This window comes from Lemur catta, chromosome 13, assembly GCF_020740605.2.
Source record: "Lemur catta isolate mLemCat1 chromosome 13, mLemCat1.pri, whole genome shotgun sequence".
Taxonomy (NCBI): Eukaryota; Metazoa; Chordata; class Mammalia; order Primates; family Lemuridae; genus Lemur; species Lemur catta.
The window spans coordinates 48,834,233-48,851,974 of NC_059140.1; positions in this window are offsets into that span (position 1 = coordinate 48,834,233).

Sequence of the window (17,742 nt, forward strand, 5' to 3'; positions counted from 1 at the left end):
GAATCTCATTTCATGTTTCGTTCTCTTAATCTTGCTTGGTAAGTTTCTCAGTATTCAATACTTAACTAGTGGAATCACAAACTTTATAATATCTTGAATATCCATTTCAAACTGACATGCATAATCTCATTTGTTCTTTATAAGTTTGTGAAGGAGACAGATACACCACCGCTACATCAATTAATGAATAACTGTGTGTGCAAGAGAGATTAAGTGTCTTGCTGCATGTCATACAGCAAGGATGTCACATAGTTGAATGTATAAACAATTTCTTCCAGGCCTTCTAGCCAAGCTGTGGATTTTTTTCCCCTTGACAGTTTTTTAAATGAGAAATCAAGATTAAAAAAAAACCCTCATTAAATAGACTTTATTGATAATCCTAAAAAAGAAAAGATTGGTAAAATTTCAAAACAAAATTTCAAAATAAAGCATGAGATGTTTGTGAAAAGAAACTGGTTTGCCACAGGCCCTAGTCTTTATACTTAACTGTGAATGGATATAGTGGATTGCTGTTAGATGGTTAAATGTAAATTTACATGTAGAAGCATCTCAGGGATTTTTGTCATATGGTGAAAGCATTATTCCTGGAGTTTCTTCTCCTAAACTGCAGTCACTAATCCCTGAAGCAATGCAATTTACCATAATATATTTTCTTTATTTTTCAACTACAATCAAGTGATACTGTCTTTCACTTGGACTCCAGGCCCTGTCCTGGACTTGGCCATTACCTATATCTTAATCCTTGAAATAACTTTCTTCAATATCCCAGGCTCAAATATAGCCTCTCTTTATGTTGCTGTAGCTATAACTAGGTTTAATAGTCATATAGTCTTTTGACCCTGATATTTCCATCCAATTTTTCAGTGGCTCCTGTGTTTAAATTTTACATCTTCAATCTGGAAGTCAGGATTCCCTCACTTTCATCATTTTCTTCTCAGTCACCCGAAACCCTCTTCTCTGTCTTCTATATTACTCCACCAGTCTTTCCTCTATCAGTAAATTTCTGATTCTGAAGCTGAGTTTCTGAGCATTAATGAAGAAAATCAGTCAGCTGTGTAGATTGATGATAATATAAGATACCTTATTTTTATCTTCAGTAATGCCCGCACATTATTCTGTTTCCATTACCTGTTTCTTCTCCAATTCTTTCTTGGAGTGGTTTCAAATTGAGACATATACCTTCAACTTCTTATTTCCGCTCTTCTTTTTTGAGAAAAATAACTTCTATTTGTCATGAAAAACAGACAGCAAGGTAATAATACCTTTTTTGTACTACATATCCCTGCCCCACTTAAAAATATTTTTATATTCACTTTTTAATATCTGTTTTAATAGTCACTGTCTTATATTCACTATATTTGCTATCAGTCCTTTCCTCGGATAGCATTGGGAAAATATTTCTCCTCTACCCGAGACACAGGTGGAAAATGTATCTGCTTGTGTGCTGAATGCCTTTTGCAGCTTCATAAAAATTGCTTTATCACTGTCTTTCCTTTACTTTGAAATTCTAATACTCTTTTTCCTGTTTGCCCAGCATCTTAATGTGACCAAGACCCTTCTTTTACGGCCAAACAAGTCACAACATCTCTTACTAGCAGTCTGCACTCACTGCTTTTAATGTATTACATTCCTATTTATACTTTAACATTTTTACTATGCATACAACATTTATAGTAAAAAGTATATATAGTAGGTTTGTGCAGCTTAAAAAAAATAAAGAAATAAACACCCATTGATAATTTCCTTAGCTTAGAATGTGGAAAATCATCAAGAAATACAAAGCCTCTTGTGTGCTTCTACACAATTGCATCACTTTACATTTCTCGAGAAGTAAAAACCATCCTGCATTTTATATGCCTTTACTAGGTTTTTACCACATATGTAAACTTTGTTTTTTATATAAATCATTTTATATAATATGCATTGTTACATGATTTGATTTTTTTTCATATTGTTACTTTGAGATCGTTCAGTATTGTATGTGTTGCTTTATTTCTTTTTCACAACTGTATAATATTTATTGTGTGAAAATGCCCTAAGGTGTTTAGCCATTCTATCACTGCTGTTGGGCATGTGGCCTGTTTCCAAATTGCAGCTAGAATGAACAATGCAGTTATATATATTCATGCCCATGGCTCCTGGTGACTTTAGCAAGGCTTATATTTTCACTTTTTGTAGTAAATTTTAACGAGTATAATTTTAATTTTAATATGTTTGAAGTCATCACTCTTATGCATATTTTGGCATTTGTCTTAATTATAGAAAGCTTCTCTACTTCAAGTTTATAAAAACATTGTTTCATATTTTCTCCTAAAGGGTTTTAAAGTTTTTAAATGTTCAATTTTACATGTAAGCCAGTCATATACTGCAATAATTTTGATGAATGGTGTAGATAGAATAAAAATATATTTATTGAATATTGGACTCCTTCTATACTGATCTAAAATGCCAGTTCTATTAGATACCAGATTCTCAATTAAGGCCTTGGCAACACTTTGAAAATTTTATTTTAGTATCAAATAAACATGCATACACAAACATGCGTATACACATACATTGTATGCTTTTTCTTACTTAATAATTTTTCTTTTTATGAAAGAAATTTATGAGCTTTTGTTTTCATATCATTTTTAACTAATTTGAACCTTTCAATATTATTAAACAGATTCTTCTGTGTACTGTGTAATGAAAATGTTAGTAGTTTTTCACTACAAATGTATCTTTCCTTATAAATATATAAGTATTGAGTATCAATTTTATGTGTTATATATGATCTATTTTCTGCTTTTACTTTATAAAAAACTTTGGAGTTCATCTCTGTATTTGTAAAAGCACTTCTAAAACTTGATAACCATTAAAACATCAATAGCATTTAATATGTAACAACATAAATTTGAAGTAATTAAGGTTAAACTTTACCCCTCCTTTTCTGAGACCCTTTGTTCTTCTATTAATAATCTGCATTCTCTCCTTGAATAATATCATTTAGCCCATGTATTTAAGTATTCTCTATTTACTTGTTAACTCACAGAGTTATATCTCCAGCCATGATCTGTATTTTGAGTTCAAGAATTTCAACATTCAATTTCATATCCCTTATTGGATAGCTATACACACATCCACTTCACTCTTATATTTCTTCCGACCCTCTTAGCCAACTGAACCTGTTCTTCGAGACTTCCACAGCTCTATTTATGGAATCATTACTCACATACTTGCTCAAGTGCCAACCTCAGGACATACAGTTAATTGGTCTTTTTCTTTCTATCCTCATAGTTGATCCATCAGTAATTCACATCTACCTACAACATAACTAATTCTCACTTTGAAACTTGAGTAATTACACTTCATCTCTTCTGCAACTATTCATAGTCATATTCATCTCTCAGCACAACTGCTGCAATAGCCTAATTGATTTCCTTTATGCTTAATTAAACACTTGCCCAACAAAACCCATTTTCTGTCAAGGATCTAGAAGTATTATGCTACTTCTCTTGTTAAAATATTTCAGTTGCTTTATGTTATGCTTAGAATGAAATCTAAACACTGTCTTAGAGCCAGATTATGCCTATCTTCTACAAACCCACTCCAATTCCAGGTCCTCTTTTGCTCACTCTGAAAAAAAAGACACATTTATTTTTTGTCCCTTGAATAGGTCCTATTTTTCCCCATCTCTTCACTTTCACAATTTCTTTTCTCTCTGTCTTGAATGTTCTGCTACCTTATGGTTACATTCTGTTACATTCTTCTACACTCTCTTCTCTGCTCAACCATCTGCAAAGTGGCTCCTGTGCTCACTCATTCTGCCATAGCGCCTTCCCACAGTCCCCTCCTATCACATAAATCTGTGCTTTCTATTTATAACTGTTATTAGCATCATCATTTGTATTATTCAGGTCTTTGTTTACTTATCTATTAATATCAACTAGATTGCATGTTCTATTCTTTCTACTCTTTAGTGTCTTATCCCCCTTACCTTTCAAAATGCCTGGTACAAAATAGACATTCAATAGATAGTTTTAAAATTATGGAATATATGAAAGGTAAACTACATCCGTACATACACATCCATTTTTTTTTAGAGTTATTTACCCTGACATTCTATTCTGTTGTTCAGTTTTCCCAAATCTAGATGGTAGGTTTTACTTTGAATAAGTGAACTTGTTTAAATGGCCATAAACTAGTGAAGAAACATAGTAACTAATAATTAAGAATATGGCAACAATAGATTAAATAGGATAATTAAAATCTAACATCTTTGACATTTTAAATGACCTTGAGAGAAAAATTATGGGCTAAGTGGACTTGGAAACTTTATAGTATATTCCTTTTAGGTAATATGTATTAAACCTGAGATACACACATATATGTATATGTATACACAGAAGATATATAAATTTTAGTATTGATATACATATAGTATTTGACTATTTTTTAACACAACTTTATAAAGATCAGTGCAATGATATATTTATTCATTATCAACTTTTTATATAATACCCAAGGGAAAGTGAAGTGCAGTAGCTCATCCTAATAAAGTACCACATATAGATTAGATTTTGAATGTTCTGTAATGTACTATTGAGAGACTACAAATTCTTTCATTCCAAGGAAACTTTCCACTTCATTAAGTCTCTGAAAAATGTGTGAATAATATTCCTAGACTTAGAGAAATTTGCTATTGCTTTGCTCTCCTACACTTTAGTCAGGGATAGCTACCTTTAGTGATAGGTGCGTAGTCCTAACTCAAAAAATTTTGAGGCACTGGTTTCAGGTTCAATAGGCAATTTAACATCAGTAGCTAAATCCTTAAATTTTAAAAACATACGCAAGTGCACACATACACACACACATACAGGCGAGAAGAAATAAACCTGTAGAGTTTCAATTACACTTAAAATACCTTCATGTAATTAAGATTTGCAGAAAGACACTGAATAAAATACAAGATTAATGGCAGGCATCATTTGTGTATTCCATTGATTAAAATATTTGATTTATAATTAGTCTACAAGTAATCACATGCCTTATCCACTGAAGATAAAATGCAAATACTATTAAAAAATCAAAGAAAGATGCAATAGTATAGTGGTTATTAATATTTGAGGCCTATATAACATATCTAATACATTGCTTAGCTATGAAAATTGGATATATATTTCTTCTCTGAGTAGTAACAATAGTTTAAAGAGAAGTATTTATACCTAATATACAGCTTAATTTGTCAAGACTCAGATACAATATGAATATCAGTAAATTTAAGCAAAAATAAAATTCAAATGGATATTAATACATTCAATAATTCAGTAAATACATCCAAAATAGCAATTATCATTTGTTACATAAATATTGAATACCATTAGTTATTCCTTTTTGATACAACATGTTGTCAAGTGTAGAAATGATCTCAGTAATTATCATTTGGGGTTATAGAAGACTACATATATGATCAAATATTTGTACCTTATTTTTATTTTGAAGGAACTTATACATATTTTCAAGTTATTTATACAGATTAAAAGTGAATGATTTTTGTCTCTATTGGTGCTTAAAAAAGAAGAATCTTGAAATCAGAAGGCCATAGGTTCCCCACCCCTGCCAGACCTATTGCAGTCCTATCCGTTTCTCAGTATCTACTTCCCGAAAGATCTAACCCATGCTGAGGGCTTTTGGCAACATAACAATGTAACATTAAAATGTTAGGATTTTATTTATTTTGATTTTTTAAAATTTTTCTTTCCAACTCTTATAGACATTGGGCTAGGGAAAGAATTTATGAAGAAGACACTAAAGGCAATCACAGCAACAACAAAAATAAATAAATGGGACCTGATCAAATTAAAAAGCTTCTGCACAGCCAAGGAAACTATCACGAGAACAAACAGACAACCTAAGAATGGGAGAAAATATTAGCATGCTATACATCCAGTAAAGGGTTGATAACTAGAATCTATATAGAATTCAGGAAAATCAGCAAGAAAAAAATCAAACAACCCATTAAAAAGTGGGCAAAGGACATGAACAGAAACTTTTCAAAACAAGATAGACTAATGGCTAACAAACATACGAAAAAAATGTTCAACATCACTAATCCTGCAAATCAAAACCACAAGGAGATATCACTTATCTCCAGTGAGAATGGCCTTTATCAAAAAGTCCCAAAACAATAAATGTTAACATGAATGTAGAGAGATAGGAACACTCGTACACTGCTGGTGGGATGGCAAACTAGCATAAACTTTGTGGAAAGCAATATGGAGATACCTGAAAGAGATACAAGTAGAATTACCATTTGATCCAGCAATCCCATTACTGGACATATAGCCAAAAGAACAAAAGACATTCTATATAAAAGAAATCTTCACTAGAATGTTTATAGTAGCACAATTCACAATTGCAAAGCTATGGAAACAACGCAAGTGCCCACCAATACATGAGCAGATTAATAAAATGTGGTATCTGTATACCATGGATTTCTATTCAGCCACAAAAAACAATGGTGATATAGCACCTCTTGTATTATCCTGGGTAGAACTGGGTCCATTCTACTAAGTGAAGTATCACAAGAATGGAAAAACAAGCACCACATGTACTCACCACCAAATTGGTATTAACTGATCAACACTTATGTGCACATATAGTAGTAACGTTCATCGGGTGTCAGGCAGGTGGGAGGACGGAGGATAGATTGAGTATATTCACATATAATGTGTGTGGTGTGCACTGTCTGGGAGACATGACAACAGTTGTATCAAAAAGGAATAACTAATGGTATTCAATATTTATGTAACAAATGATAATTGCTATTTTGGATGTATTTACTGAATTATTGAATGTATTAATATCCATTTGAATTTTATTTTTGCTTAAATTTACTGATATTCATATTGTATCTGAGTCTTGACAAATTAAGCTGTATATTAGGTATAAATACTTCTCTTTAAACTATTGTTACTACTCAATTAGAGAAGAAATATATATCTTGAAGCTCTGACTCAGGTTGGGTAAAGGCAATATATGTAACCTAAACATTTGTGCCCCCATAATATGCTGGGGAATGAAAACTTGATCAATGCAAGAAATAAAAAAATTTCTTTCCTAGTTCATTCTCTATAAAGATTTTTTTACTTTATAGACCAATTTATAAGGCCTATTTCTGAAATAAAAAAAAAATCCAGAAAAAAAGTGAATGGTTTAAAGGATGATTAGAATTTTTCATTTTAAATATGACTATACATAAATTTTAGTTCATTTTTGAAGCTTTTTTGAAGTAAAATTATGTTTTCATTAATGATTTCTAGGGCTAATAGTTTTCTTTAATGCAATATTTTTCTTCATTTATTTAATAGTCTACATGTTTTCTGAATTAGAAAAAAAGGGTTTTTACAGTTGAGAAGAAATAAAACAGAGGTTTAGTGAGGATATTTTTGAAAAATAGAAATTTTCACTTTATTTTAAACTGTTTTACCTGTGGCTCATTAGGATAAATTTATTTTTACCTCTGAAGGAAAATATTAATTTGACTTTTAGGTAAATTTTAATATCCTCATGAATTTATTGGACCTTGTATTTAAATTTCTTGGAAAAATATTCAAATAGCTACAAATCTGGCAGGGAAGTGAATAGCAAAATTCCTCCTTTACTTCTGTGGTTGCAGCTGTTGCTATAGCTACTAAATGGCTTGCCTTCAACATAGCATTAGACTTGACCTTCAGGTTGATCTAAGGCTTCAGTGTTATATCTGTATAAGATAGTATATCTTTTTCTCTTTGTTTGTTTACCAATGCTGATGGAATTGCCTGCAAGGTCACACACACAGAATGAATACATACTGACAAATTTCAGTTTGTATAGGTCTAATAGTGAGAAAAACTATGAATACATAAATTTTCCAAAATCTTTTATTTGCCATGCAAGGCTATTGATGTCTTTCATCCACCATTTTGTGAAATAAGTTTTCTTCCTGATATACTCCTTTTATAATTATAACTATGAAGCATCTTCAGCTTTGTCTTCATCACTGAAATTCTTTCTAACTTAAATAAATCTCATCCTGGTAAAATTATAACACTACTAATTTATTCACTTCTTTATTATATTTGTACATAACACACTTGTCTTTTATGATGTAAAACTCTTGGTTCAATATGTGTTTTATCATTTGTTCTTAATTACACACATTTACTTTCCAATGACTTGGAAAAATAATGGAATCAGAAAAGAAATTAATGATCTAGTGTACTGTTTTAAAAATTAAAAGAAGAGAAAATAAAAATTAAAAGAAGAGACTAAAAGAAATTGTAAAAATAAGAGTATAAATAAATGGAATTTTACTTTCCTTGAAAATAAAAGTTGGTTTTTTGAAAGATAAACAAGATTAATAAAATCTGATAAGACTGATTGGGGGATAAAAAGAGAAAACACAAACAACCAACATCAGTAATGAAAGCGTAGACATCATTACAAATCTTATAAACATTACAAAGATAACTGATTTATGAATAAAAGCTTTGAACATCACTATTAACTATGAATTTATTTTAGAATAATAAAATCAACAAATTAGTTAAAATAAACTAATACATTAGAACACAAAACTAAATAATGAAGAAAAAAATTAAAAAAAATCTAAATAATCCTTTATATATTAAAGAAATTGAATTTATAATTAAAACAAACAAATAAACAACAATAATGAAAATCCCTAAAGTAAGTTCAAGACCCAGTTGGCTTCACTAGTGATGTCCATCAGATATTTAGGGAAGAAAAACAGCCAATATTAAAATGTTCTATAAAATAGAGAAGGAGAAAACACCAGCCATCCTGTTTTCTGAGACCAGGATTACTGTATCATAAAACAACTGGATATTTACACTGGAAACAAAAGTGAACTTTGTTCCCTACCTCATTTTTCACACAACCATCAGCTGAAGATTGATGATACATATAAACATAAAATCTAGAAATGTAATACTTATAGAAGGAAATATAAAAGAACATTTTAAAACCTTGGGTGGAAATACTTCTTAAAACAACAAAACATTAACAATAAAAGAAAACATTGATGAACAGAGTTTCATGAAAATGAAACTAGCTAGCTCATTAAAAAACAACAAACCCAAACAAACAAATAAAACTATTCAGATGTTAACTGGTAAAACTAGAGACCACGTGAATATATTTGAAATAAATAAATTGATTTATGTTCTTCAATCTATAAATGCAGTTATAAAGACAAATAAACCAATAAAAATAGGCAAAATACTTGCACAGATACTTCAAGAAGATTATAAAATGTGTGGCCAATAAGACTTGAATAGCTACTCAATACAATTAACCATCATAAAATACAAACTTAAACCACAATTAGATTCCATTTTGCACTTATTAAAATGTGTAAACAACAACAAAATAGCAAAATAAAACAGAATCTGACAATATCAAATGTCAAAGATATGGAGAAACTGGAACTCTTACACACTGCTGGTGGGATTATAAAATGGTGCTATAAATTTTGGAAAACTGTTTAGTAGTTTTTTTATAATGGTAAATACACCCTTAATGTATGACCCAAGAATTTCATTCCTAGATATTTCCCCAGGAAAAATGGAAACCTATATCCCCATAAAGACTTGAAGAAAAATGTTCACAGCAGGCTTTCTCAGGAAATAGACTAATTTGCCGATCAGCTACAGATTGGATAATTAAACTATCTTATTTATACAATTATATACTACTGAGCAGTAAAAGGGACTAATAAATGATACACATAGCAGGTGTGAGTATTTAAAATATTAAATGAAAGCCTGTTTGCTGGCATATGCCTGTAGTACCAATACTTGTAAGGCTAAGGCAGTAGGATGTCTTGGATCAAAATGTTTGAGGCTAGCTTTGGCAGCATAGAAAAACCCCATCTCAAAAAAATAGCCAACCAAACAAACAAAAATATTAAGTTAAGTAAAATAAGGCAGACCCACAAGTGTATATACTATATATATTAGGAAAAAGAATCAACAAAACTAATCTATGGAAATAAACATATCAGGGGGCTGTAAGAATTGACTAGAAAGAAAAATGAAATTTTCTGAGGAGATGTGGAATTTTTCAAATCTTGTTTTGATCATATAATTGTATATAGCTATTAACATAGCTATTAGTATTAATATAGATATTAATACTGGAATAAAGTGATTAATTTCTGTGAATTTTATTATGCATAAATTTCAATCAATTTAAAAAAGTCATAAAAAGAAGCTAAATATTACAGCTATTGTCCAATTCAATGTCATTCCATATAAAAGTATATCAATGCAGATGATGATGATGATTTACATTAAGTCGAGTAAATTCAAAAAGTAAGAAGTGCTGGACAATTTGAATATATCAGTGTTACTTTTTAAAAAAATATTCTAATTTTAATTACAGTTTTATTTTATTTGCCATCTTCTCCTTCAGTTATCCAGAGCTTTTTGACTTTTTAACTTCCCTTTCCACATAAGAAAGTAAATAATATGTTTCCAGGTCTTTACTTTTATAATTAGAGGTCCTTCTAACACTCTCTGCATTCTCTTTTTCTTCCTAAAGCTTCATGTTCTTTTTCATATCTTGAGTCCAATTAGAGTATGACTTTTTCAAGCAGAAATATCTTCAACTGCAGATAGATATATTTACTAGTATTATATGTAATAATTTAGGTGTCAGTGGACAAGGGAAAAAGGTAGAGGGGAAGGAATAAACATTCCTTTACATAATCTTTATGAAGTTTGTCCTGAAACTACTCCTGACTTAGGCATTTTAGAATGCCTTTTTATAAGTAAAGCATCTGGAAAAAAGACAAAATCCATTTTCCCCTGAGCAAAAAATGCCATGCTGCTTCTAGGTAGCCCTTACTTTTCCCTGGAGAAAGTGATAGTGAGATCACAGGATTTGGATTGTGTTTTGCCTCTTGTTAATCTACTCAAAGGTATGTTATGTTCACTATTGTAACCTGCTCTACTTTAAAAATATTTAGCTTGACTTTTCTTAGCACAGGAGTATCTCCTCCATTTCAACTCTTGAAGTCTTTATCCCATGTTGCAAAATCCCAAGAAGCAAATGTATCATTTTCAAATATTTTAGCATTATTTTACCTACTTTATAAAATTTGTACTCTTTCTCCTTTCATAATATGCCAGCATTGACCTCTATGCCTTCTCTATTATTTTCATCTCCCTAATGAAGGATTTGACACTATACACAATGGATAGGGATGATATAGAACATAAATATTAGAATAGTAAGTAAAGGGCAGTACAGGGGAAACCACTCTGGTTTCTTATTTTGACCAATAGCTAACCTGGTATCACTTACAATTTAACATTTTTCCATCACTTTTAAATTGAAAAATAACTGTTATATATGTCTTGGTTGTAAGAATAAAATTAAACAACAAAGTATAGGAAGGTTTCTTCAAAAACTTCAAAACATTTCAAAACTAGACACTGGTATCACATGATGAACTCGTATTTTAATTGACTTACGTAGCTTTAATTAAGAGTAAAGGTATCTAAATGTCTTAAATCCTAATGTTTACCTATAAATAACAATCAAAATATCAGGCATATTATTTATTTCATTTGTTACAAAAATATGTCTCCTTTTAAGGTCTTATCTAATTAAATATGAGAGCTCAATTCCTGGAGGCAGTTGAACTTTTGAAATCTAAAGCATAGGAAAAAAATCTCTACAGAATGTGAATTTATTAGAAATTTAAAATGATTTAAATTTTTCCTTATCTTTAATTATTAACCTTGTATGATGATCAATATTTTTTCAGAATATTGGAACTCAGTGCGTATGTCTTTAGGTAGAGCCCCAAATAATTAGTGAAAATATATATTTCTATCTACCAATGGAGATAACATGATTAAAAGTGTAAACAAAGGACTTCTTTCAGGATACAATGAACAGGCTAGAGTCTTTGGTGTTCATATTAGCATTAGGATCCTAAAAGCTGAAATTGAAATCCAATCATTAAGGAATAATCAACTCTAAAGCTGACAAGTGAACATACCCTGTAGTTTTTGCTTAAATTAATGTTCTAGAGTGGATTTTCTGAGCCAGACTATGTGTTCTACACACAGATATATAGAAATATCACTTCTTGCTTCTCTTCATTACCAATACATTCAATCTTCTGGTCAAATATTGGCACATGTAAAAAGAGGAACCTCTGGAAAACAGAAAAGAAACATCCGAGTGCGTTGCACACCCTCTGGGGAATGGTCATGCTTGAAGGTGCAGACCCGGGGAGGTGGGGGGGGGGGAGGGGATGGAGGTATGACTATATGATGAGTGCCAGGCGCACTGTCTGGAGAATGAGAACGGACGCACCTGGGACTCTGACTCGGGGGGATGGGCGGGACATGGACAATATATATGACCTGAACTTATGTACCCCCATGATGAGCTGAAATAAAAATAAAAAAAAAAAAAAACAGAAAAGAAACATCCAGAAACAGTGAGTATCCACCAATCATATACTGGGAATATTGAAATAGATCAGTTAGAAACACTTCAGCACAATGGCAAAAATTCTGAAGACCATCATATTTACGTCTGTATCAAAGGTCAGTCAGTACGCTCATAGCTTTACTTTTTATAAACACCTGAGGAAAAAAGTAAGTGTGACTTTTTTCCATTTTTCCCCATTTTTAAAATTCTTTATATCAATATCTCATCTTTCCTGTGTCCATTTACTTTCAGATTTCAGGCCTTCTATTCATATTTAATGGCTTATAGTCCATAAAATATCCCTTCTCTCAAGAGTCTTTGAATTTTAATAGAGATCAGAGCCTAGATATAAAAAATAAAACCTCCTTTGGACTTCTTTGAATTAACACTAAGTGTTTATATACTCTGCCTATGCATAAATCTGACCTAGGATATTGAACTTTAATGATATTCTTTGTTGTATTGCTGTTAAGAAAAAAATTACAGCAATCTGTTATTTTAATGGTATGAAGTCGTTGTATAAAATGGAAGAGATTTTTGTCCTTTATGTATGCGTGATTGAGAAATCCCAGATTTATTTTGGAGATTCTACAAATAATACATGTGCAAATAGACATTTTCAATCCTTTTTATGTTATGTAAATATATACTAGATTTTATGTGTACATGATGAATTAGGAAGATGAAAAAATATATATCATTGGTATTGGTTATGTTTTGTAAAACCTACAGGGATTTACTTTAGATTAGAACATTCACTTAAGATTATAAGGATTTAAATTCTAAAATTTCATCAACTATCTTGCAAGTCTTGTTATGAAATTGAAAAAAAAGAGAGAAATTGAAACCATTTTTAGGAGTAGTCACTTTATAATTGAGAATTTAGAAACAAAGCTATTTCCACATTTCTATGGGGCTTTAGAAAGAATTCATGAATTTAACCACGTGGCAACCACACATAGTCACAACCCTATACACTCAGCATAAATTAAAGTGAACAATGGTAATAATTTAACACATATTGGTGAATGAAACTAATATTTAAAAGTTTTGGTACAAAGCATACCACTTACCTATTCTACAAGTTATAAACATAAGTATGTATTTGCTTTGATTTTTTAGTTATTCAGATTTTATTTCTATGCTGATCATATTAAATAGAAATCCACTATTGTATGTATGTACATAAAATAAACATTTATAGATATTGCAGAGTTTGAAGCTTTTTTGAAGGGAAAGGAATTAGCTTATGAAGAGATTTTTATAAAATGCAGTATAGTAGCAATTTCATATGCAACAATCTCAGAATATTTTCAAGGATGGTCTTGTGATTGGGTGGCAGGATGGAAAGGTGTGGCTACTTAAACGTTGAAGAATGTGATGAACACAAAGTAAAAATGCAAACTTGACAGTATAATGCTGTGTTCCCCAATCCCTGGGCCGCGGACCAGTACTGGTCCACAAGCTGTTAGAGACCTGGGTGCCAAGCTCCGCTGCTCCCCCTATCCGCCAACCGTGGAAAAATTATCTTCCATGAAACCGGTCTCTTGTTGCCAAGATGTTGGCGACCTCTGGTATAATGGACTGTTAAAGAATTGTTTATTTGAAGTTTGTTTACTGCTGTGCTTAATCTATTTATTGACTGTTCATTCTCTCTCTCTTTTTCCTTCTCCAGTTAACAAACAACAGTTTTTATCTATAGTAAATTTAGAATTTTCTTTCTTGACTGCTATTTTTCTATATCTTAAATATTCTTGCTAATGTTTTCAATTGAGACTAGCACAGGTATATAAATCATAGTTTCACAGTGCCCTTTAACTATATCTCTTAATTATATAGTCTTTGATATGTATGCACATGTATACACTTATCACTAATATGCATAATATTTGCTATCACTAATATGCATAATATTAGTCTATCTTATCACTAATATGCATAATATTTGCTATCACATATTAACTTGGATTAGCTATTTCCACTGGTGACCAGGTCTGTTGTCTCATTCTTCTGATCTTCTAAAATATAGTTTTGCAAATATGTGAGAAAAAATTAAGTGAATATTTCATCACGCCTTCCTGGTTTAGTATATTTCCCTGAAAAAGCAAGATGTGCCTCACAGAAATGAAGATACACATTTGGGAGAATAGGTAATAAGCACAGAATGATGAATAACTCATTAAAATATTTATTGCCAACTATATGCATAAAACATTGCTAGGGCTTATATAAATTGTGTTACTGAATTATCTCAAAGCCCCATATGTATTAAAGTATTGTTATAATTATTTTAAGAAATAGAAATTGAGTCTTGTAGGGTGGAAATAACTTTAAAAATAGCAGTCTCCTAGGTAAATATTAATGCCAATTATAGGTTAGATATACATAAGTTGAAGTGGTTACTGTTGCTGATCAATAACGTTGAGCAATATTATTTTAAAAACAAATATAAAAATTGACATCCTTGAATATGCCTATAAAAGCATTTATTCCATACTTTGTTTAGGGTATCTTTTTGATATTAGGGGAAAAAAATCAATTGAAAGACCAATCTTGTCCTGCTAAATTTCTCAGCCAATTAATTGTAGTACACATTTGAAAATGCCAGTTTTATAGGGTGAAGTGGTAAATAATATTCTCAGTCAACCTTTTGCTTGTATTATTCTTCTAGATTACAACCATTGCTTAATTCATAATAGGCCTGTTTTGAAAGTATCATTCAGAAAATGAAAGTGTTATTCACACTTAAAATAGCTTTATCTCTCTTCTTTTTTCCTAAATCTTTCTCTGAGTGTCTGTAGCCATTTTTTTGGCTAGTTTTTAATGTAGACAATTGTACTTAGCTCTGATGAAATGTCATTCTTTTTCTACCTTGAAATAAGATGGTTCTTGACATTGGGTTTTGTCATTGATTAAATTGTCATACTCTATTTGAAACCTAAATGCTGCCTTTGGTCATTGTTCTTTTTCTTCTTTAGAAAGTGACCTTTGTGAATAATTGCATGCCCTAGATGTGTCAAAATGAAGAGAAAGCAGCATTCCTAACTATGAACATTTTATAAGCTATTTGTCTTTGTTGTCTTGAATGACTTTACAAAAATGAAATATTTTAAAATTCTATTGCAGAGTCAAAGAATTTTTAATAATCTTAGGAAATAAATTTAGTGTAGAATTATAGGTTTATTAATATTCTTGATTTTCCCACCAATGTAACTTTATTAAAAATATTATATTACACCCTATTGAAAAATTATAAAACACTTGGTGCTTTAAACATACGTAAAATAAGTGGTTCTAAAAACTATGTCATTTTAAAATGAGTTTATTATCTCTTGTTTTGAACTCAGGCAATACTAAAAATCTACTGATTTAGACCAATGAATATGTATTGTCTCCAGTTGCTTTTAAAAATGTCTCTATCACTTTTAACTTGGAGTAATACTTATATTGGTGTGGGTATGTATGACTACAAATGTAGTCTATACACATACTTACTTGTATTAAGTATTTTAAAAATTAACTAAGTTTATTTTACTACCTCCATTTAAAAGTATCAATCATTTCCTAACCTCAACCTTTTAAGATATTTTAAATTTTATTTTCTTGAGGAGCTTGATTAAGAATATTAAAAGTAAACACATATGCAATATATACATATTCAAGCAATAATATTTATGATACAAGTTATAAGGGACATAAAATCTAAAGATGAAGTAACTTAACATTGAATAGAAGGAGTAGTAATAGAAATATTGGAGGTTAGCTCTAAATGATGTATCTCGTAGGGGTATATAGAAGAGAAGAATATAAGAATTTTGAAGTTGAGGCACTAACACACACTGAATGATATGGAGAAGAAAATGAATATGTTCACTGTTGGTAAAAAAATAAAAATAAATAAAAAATAAAATAAGTTAATGAAAAAATAGCCAAATCTAACAATAGTTTAAAGGTTCAGTTTGGTGTTTGTGTGTGTGTGTGTATATGTGTGTGTGTTATTTAATGTAGATCACTGTAAACCACCCTGGGTTCTTGTGTGGTATGGGAGTAAAAATGATGAAAAATAGCTTTTAAAAATATAATCTGGCAGTGGTGGATAGCAGAAAGAATTTGGAGGCAGCAAGATGGATAAAAAATATTTATAGTTATTTAAGAGTCAGTTAAGGAATTAGAGTGAGGGCCATGGGAAAAGAAATATTAAATATAGAAAGGATAAGTTTAAGAGACACTGTGAAGGAAATACTAAGAGCAAACAAAACACAAAGAGATAAAACTGAAGAATATTCATTTTAAGAAGACTAAGATTTCCAGCTTCTGATATATCAGTAAAAGAAACAGAAAATATGTAGGGAGAAAAAGATCTAGGGAATTGGATGGTTTTTCAATCTGGCAACACAGATGTAAAAGCCCATTATGTAAATCATGCTATACTTCAAGGTGTTAGGATTACTCTCATGCAAGTAAAAGATCAAAATTGGACAGGTGGTTTTGAATATAAATCTAATAGCTGGAGTCAAGAGTACGGGTAAATTCATTGGGTTTAGCAATGTAAAAAGATAAGAAAGAAGGATATGGAATGAAGAGACAAGTTACATTTAATAAATCCAACTGAAGGAAAGGAAAGTTCCAGACGAGAACTTAAAGACTTGGAATCGTGAAGGGATGTAGACGTTAGGGATAATATTGTAACCGGGTCTAGGAAGAAAATGCCTTTTTGCAATTCTCTTATGTTTCAAGTTCCCTGGCTAGTAAGACTTGCTAATCAGAACCTTGTAACTTCCTGTTTCATGGATCCCTTCCCTTTTAAGTTGTTTTTCAGAAATGGTGGAACCTCCTTGCAGTCATGAGATAATTACAAGGTCTTACATCACCCAATTGTTCAAAGAAGTCAAGGTAAACCACATTGCACCACACATCTTGCCCAAGGACACACTGAGCAATCTACTCCCTACCACCCACATGTGCACTCAATGGAAAGGATGAGCAATATGAACCCCTAGCTCATTATACTACTAAAATACCCACCTGGGAGGGGCTTATCTGCCATTTATCTACCATGTGACATATCTGCTGGTATGATTTCTCACTGTGCTTATGTGTCTTGCACTTAACCCTGAACAGGTAATGATGCTCACTCACTTCATGCATTATTCATTTCACCCTTAAAAAGAAACTCTAACCCTGTCAGTGGAGAAGGGGAATTTGAGTCATTCCTTCTGTCTCCTGGCACAAATAAACTTGTTTTCTTCC